The sequence below is a fragment of the Glycine max genome, chromosome 1 (genome assembly GCF_000004515.6).
Source record: "Glycine max cultivar Williams 82 chromosome 1, Glycine_max_v4.0, whole genome shotgun sequence".
NCBI classification, from domain to species: domain Eukaryota; kingdom Viridiplantae; phylum Streptophyta; class Magnoliopsida; order Fabales; family Fabaceae; genus Glycine; species Glycine max.
Window position 1 is genome coordinate 49,897,632 of NC_016088.4, and position 6,750 is coordinate 49,904,381.

Sequence of the window (6,750 nt, forward strand, 5' to 3'; positions counted from 1 at the left end):
TTGTGGCCAAGTTACTGTTGCAGACAAGTAAAATCACGGTCACACACAGACCGATATTTAAAATCCTGGTCACACTCCTTCTCCCTCTCCCTGTAACAACTCACGTATCCTAACCAACTACCACATCAGCGGCATGTCTCTAACTCCCCTATTTAGCTTAGTTGTTGGGCTTAGGCCCAAACGCAGTGTCCTAACACAGTGTGCTAAACTGTATGTTTGCTTTGTATGCTGCAGTTCACAGAGTCAAGTTGTGGCTTATTTCAGGACTCAGGAGTATTTTGGTGTGTGGGGTTTAGTGTGACTGGTGTGTGTTGGTAGTTTGAGTGTATACTGCATAATTTAGGTGTGTGTGCACAGTGACTGCACTTATATCCTATCTTGCATGCTATAGATATGCATTTATTAAATGCAATGTGTGTAGTATCAAGGGTGTGCATATAGACTGGTTTGAACTGAATCGGTTTTTGAACCAAATTGGTTCGGTTAAATAAAATTGAATTAGTTCTTTAAATACGTTTTATTTGAACCAAACTAATTTCACTTAATAACCAAATTGTTTTTTTTTCCGAAATTAGAATAATATTTAAAAAAAAAAAAACAGTTAATTAGTTCGAAACCAGTTTAGTCCTCGAATCAGATTTTAAAATCAGTTTGAAACTGATTTTAAAAATTGATTCTCAAATTTGGTTTAAAAACCAAACCGTTTAAACCAGTTCGGTTCGATCTCTTTTCCAAACCGATTTTTACACACTCCTACCATTTATATCTGCCGACTGCATACTGTGTGTTTGCTCATTAACAGTGTTGTTGTTGTGTGTGTTTGACTGTGTCTGCTAATGAAAATCGAGGGCGTCTAAAAGAATAATCAACTGCATTAGAAATATCAAGTATTATAATTTATAATTTTATAGTATTACAGTAAAAGATATTTTTATTAACCTCATGAAAATTCTTTATTTTTGTTCTCCTCCTGTCCCCTATCAGTCTTTTTAATAACATTTAAAATCCTAACACTCTGCATCATTATACCTTTCGTGTTTATATTTTCTTGGATAAGCATATGTCTTTGTAAATCTCAGAATAAGATCAAAACGACTACTCGTAAAATTAACATAAGCCAGTGTGTCTAGATTAAAAGGCTGACAAAAAAAATACAAAAAAATTATAATCCTCTTGTTTCACAGCTAGTTAGAATTTTAATACCCTATAAATTATACTTAAAATGTCATCACCGATGCAAGAAACTGAAGACTGAAAAAAAAAACATACAAAAAAAGTTTATAATCCTCTTGTTTCACAGCTAGTTAGAATTATAATCAATGCTTTATAAATTATACTTACATTGCTACCATGTTTGTAAGAGCTTGAAGGCTGAAAAAAAATATAAAAAAATTATAATCCTCTTGTTTCATAGCTCGTTAGAATTATAATGCTCTATAAATTAGACTTACAATGCCACTAGGGCTGAAAGTAAGACGAGGTGCCAATTCTTTCTCCATTTTTTCTATTTTCCTCTGTTCATTAAGTGGTTCAATTCTGCATGAGGAAGATACTGCTTTGTCATTAGACAAGGTCCTCTTGTTAGGAATTGAAACATTAGAGTTGTTTTACCCAACTGACTGATCTTCTGAGTACAACAACTCCATTTTCATTGTGTGCACCTGGTTTATAAATAGTTAAAAAGTGGTGTGTTTAGAAATATTTTGATGGGAAAAACAAAGAAACAAGTCATTGATATATATGGTTGACATGACACAGACAGTAATTGAGAAAACACAAATATAACTCTGCTTCCCAGGTAATAAGAAACCGAATTGAACTGGAACTAATATATTAAAAACTGAACCGAATTGCACTTAAAAGAACTGAACTGTTTAGCAAATAAATTGAACTAAAACTGAACTACTTTTAGAAATAAACTAGGACTGCACTAACAAGTACATGCATTAACAAGTTCAGTATAACTGGGGATCTATGAAGCTCAGATTCTCTAAAGATGTGAAAGTATCAATATTTGATACGTATCTGGCACCAATACATGCCTGATACATATTTGATTCATTAATAATAGCTTTTAGTTTTCTAAGAAATACAAGGGCCGCAAAGCGCAACCTATGTAAACCAGTTTAGTTCACTGCACCAAAGCTATCGTTGACTGAGAAGGTAGCTGAATACAAAAACTCTCAAACACAATACTCTTAAACAATACATATATCTCTACCAGCTTTAAAGATAGTTGAACATAAAAGCAACGGTTAAATATAAAAAATTAAATTCAATATATAGAATACAGTACTGCATTAGAGCAAGTGGATGACTAACAAAATAGCTACCGCATTTTCATAGTTGGGATATATATATATATATATATATATATACATATAAACAACACTAACAAACCCACACTTCATTAATTATATTGAAGCATACATTGGTTGCAAATAAAATCATTGAGTTTTATGTCCTACAACTCTAGTGAAAGCAATTTTGGGATTAATTTAATATACACATTAGAAGATAGAAGGGTACGAAGCATTTTCAGATTAAATCTTTTGGTGTTGAAAAGGGAAAAATAATAGAGGTCAGACTTACAAAAAGAATGCACCAAAATTGACACATCAGGTGCAGAGTTCTCAACAGTCACCAGAGCAAAAAAATTGGTGAATACCAAGAGGAAAAATGATATGCATACAGTTTCAGCTGGGTGTATACTATATCATTTATATAATAAGAATTAAAGTTTAAAAAAAAGAAGAGAAGTAAGTGAAATATATGATAAGTAATGTGATGAAATACGAAGAAAGTCAGAGAAAAAAGTTAGAAAAAAAAAGTGAAAATAATGTATATCATTAATTGTTGGTATTAATCTTAATTTGTTTAAATCTATTCCTCATGTACATGTTTGAATTAAAGTTAGAAGAGATTAAAAATATTTTTACTTTCAAGACAAGAAATTCATTTTATGCATTAAAACGCATAATTTTACATTAGAATTTACAAACATATTTTTGTAACTTTAAATCAAATGTATCCTAAATGTAGTCCAAGATAGCACCATAGACATGGCTTGATGTGGATCAGTCAAAATCGTATGAACGGCAATTCTAGCAAGGTTGAAAGTGATTCAAATGATACTGCCGTGACCAACGTTTTCAAAGATCGATCAAATTAAGTTTGACAAAATTAACATTAGATTGATCGATGCTTTTTTATCTGGTAGTTGAAATTAATTGGAGTCAGAAGACTAGTGTGTATACCTCATTCACTACCTTGCTATTATTTTCTTCCTCTTTTGTAATGACTTTTTGGACTAGCTTGTTCAATACTTTATCCAGCACTTCAACATGCAACTGCTCCTCTTCGCTTGGCACCATTTACTACTTGTCAGTAGTTGTATTTATCAATAAAGACATAATTGATGCTATCATTCCCTTCGTCATGACTGTTGCGGTTTATACGTTACTTAGGTTACCAAATCATTTCCGTAAACAAAAAAAGGTTACCAAATCATTAGCAGGCATATGTATTCATTGTAAGGGGTGCGATTAATTAAGTTTTCTTAATTACATCTGTGAACGTAAATTATGAACTAAAGTTAGAATAACTTCATAGATATTATTAGCACTATCCTTATGGATCGGATAAGGTTCTATCTAATCAGAAATATTTTACGGTTTAAATTAAATATATCCTCTGTTGGTTAATTTTGAAAATCGAGATAATCCTGGATAAATCTGAAGTCGTGTATAAACACTTTCAGATTGAATCAAATTTCGGGGTTCAACCAAAATTGTTCAATCGGATAAAATCAGAAGATTATAATTCAAGAGTTTTGTTTTGGTCTTGTGAGTTTTTCACATGTTATGCTTTCTGAACCAGGATGATTATTTATAATCAAAGAACAGGTGGTTTTTGGCGGTTGAAGGAAGTTATGGAAGTTTTATCCTTTGAAAAAAAAACGGTTGGCGGTTGATGGAAGTTTATCTTTTTAAAAAACTGTCTTTTCTTGAAAAATAACTTCCATGTAACTTCCAAAATTTGACTTCCATGTAACTTCCAAAATTTGCCTAAACCGAGCATCTCGTTATTACATTAAAACAAGCGTGCACTCTTATTTTAACATAATAAAGAGATCAATTACACTAAAATGTCCAACAGACCTCCCCCATTTTAGTGTAATTACCGATCAAATCACCAAAGTCATAACATACAACAAACTACTGCATAGATGAAATATCGTGACGATTGAATTTCATCTTAGCAAATTACACGTTTCAAATATTCGAATATCAGGGTGTCACTAAGGATTGAACCCTTTCTATTCATAATGAATACATGAAGATAATCTGCACAATAGTTTATAACATTACTCTTGCTCGACACTAGTTTTACTAGCCTGTGTCCCTATCCTTCATAAGCATATCAAAGCCAAGTCCCAGCTTCTTGAAGCGGCTAAACTTCATGCTTATATAGGTAGTCCTTTTCTTTCTTGCACCTGTAAATGCAATTTTTCAAAAGAACCATTGAGAAGTTATACTTCAACCTCCTTAACTTACAGAACCGAACACATTCCTTTTGGGATACTTTCGATGATGTGTTCCAATCTCTACATGTTAAGCTTTCCACATTGAATTCAGCACCTAATGTCATATTAGATGGGAATTGGGTATCTTAACATAAGAGATTTCCGATGGACTTTAATCCTAATCCCACAGCCGACCTTTTTACGAGATCTCTACTTAACCCTTTGGTTAAATGATCGGCCAAATTATGCTGAGTTCTCACAAACTCCACTGATATCACACCATGCATGATTAACTCCCGAACCATGTTGTGTCTAACACCCAAGTGTCTAGACTTCCCATTATACACTTGACTATATGCCTTAGCCAAAGTTGCCTGACTATCACACCTGATAGACATGGGAGGTATAGGTTTGGGCCACAATGGAATCTCATAGATTAGATTTCTTAGCCACTCAGCTTCTTTACCAGCTGCTGCTAAAGCTACAAATTCAGATTCCATTGTTGAATTTGTAATGCAGGTCTGTTTCTTGGATGCCCAAGAGATAGCACCTCCTCCAAGGAGGAATACCCAACCACTTGTGGATGAATAATCCTCCATATTGGTTATCCAACTTGCATCAGAGTAACCTTCAATAACCGAAGGAAATCCAGTATATGTCAAACCATAGTCAATGGTTCCCTTTAAGTACTTGAATACTCTATTCATAGCTTGCCAATGATGAGAACTAGGATTACTTGTAAACCTACTGAGTTTAGCAACAGCATAAGCTATATCAGGCCTAGTACTAATCATTGCATACATGAGTGATCCTATCGCCCTTGAGTATTCAAGTTGAGACACTGCCACACCTTTATTAGGTAATAGCTTCAGGTTAGGATCAATGGGAGTACTTACCGGAGAACAATCTTTAAAATTAAATTTCTCCAATATCTTCTCAATATAATGTGATTGAGAGATGGAAATACCATTGTTTCCACGTTTGATCTTTATTCCTAAGATCACATCCGCCTCCCCCATATCTTTCATATCAAACTTAGAAGACAAAAATGCCTTAGTTTCATCAACTTGATCTTGGTCGGTACCAAAGATCAACATGTCGTCTACATACAGACAAATGATAACTCCTTTGCCATGAGTATCAAACTTGCTGTATAGACATTTATCTGCTTGGTTTATAACAAAACCACTAGACAACACAACCTCATCAAATTTTTTATGCCATTGCTTAGGCGCTTGTTTCAAGCCATAAAGAGATTTCATCAGTTTACACACCTTATTTTCATTTCCTGGCATAACAAACCCTTCAGGTTGTTTCATGTATATCTCTTCATCCAATTCACCATTTAAGAATGCAGTTTTCACATCCATTTGGTGAATCATCAGATTGTGGATAGCAGCAAGTGCTAACAACAGTCTAATAGTGGATATCCTAGCAACAGGAGCATATGTATCGAAAAAATCAATACCCTCCTTTTGCCTAAAGCCTTGGATAACCAATCTGGCTTTGTACTTGTCAACAGTACCATCCACTTTCATCTTTCTCCTAAAGATCATCTTACATCCTAATGGCTTACATCCAGGAGGTAAGTCAACCAATTTCCATGTATTATTTTGCATGATGGAATCCATCTCACTTTGGATTGCTTCTTTCCAGAATACAACATCCCTTGAAGTCATTGCTTCACTAAAAGTCTTTGGGTCTTCCTCAACATTAAGGCAATATTGATATTGAAATTCAATATCATTCCTTGACCCTTCAACCAAATAGAGTTGAAAGTCATCACCAAATGACTTAGCTTTTCTTACTCTCGTACTCTTTCTAGTTTCAGTACTAGTTAAAGGTATATCCTCAATATTAACTGAGACTTTCGACATGGAATTCATGTCCTTTGGCCTAGGTATAGATGTAAACCTTTGTTCATCAAAGATAGCATCTCGTGACTCTATAACCGAGTTCACAGCAACAGAATCATTAGATTCTAGCACATAGAATCTATATACTTTAGAATGTTCAGCATATCCAATAAATATGCAATCTATACCTCTTTCACCTATGGTTTTCCTTTTAGGTTCTGTAAGCCTGACTACAGCCCTACATCCCCAAATTTTGAGATAACTCAAATTTGGTGTCTTTTTGTGCCAAAGTTCATATGGGGTAACCTTATTCCTTTTGTTAGGAATTCGGTTCAACAAGTAACAGGCTGTCAACATAGCCTCACCCCA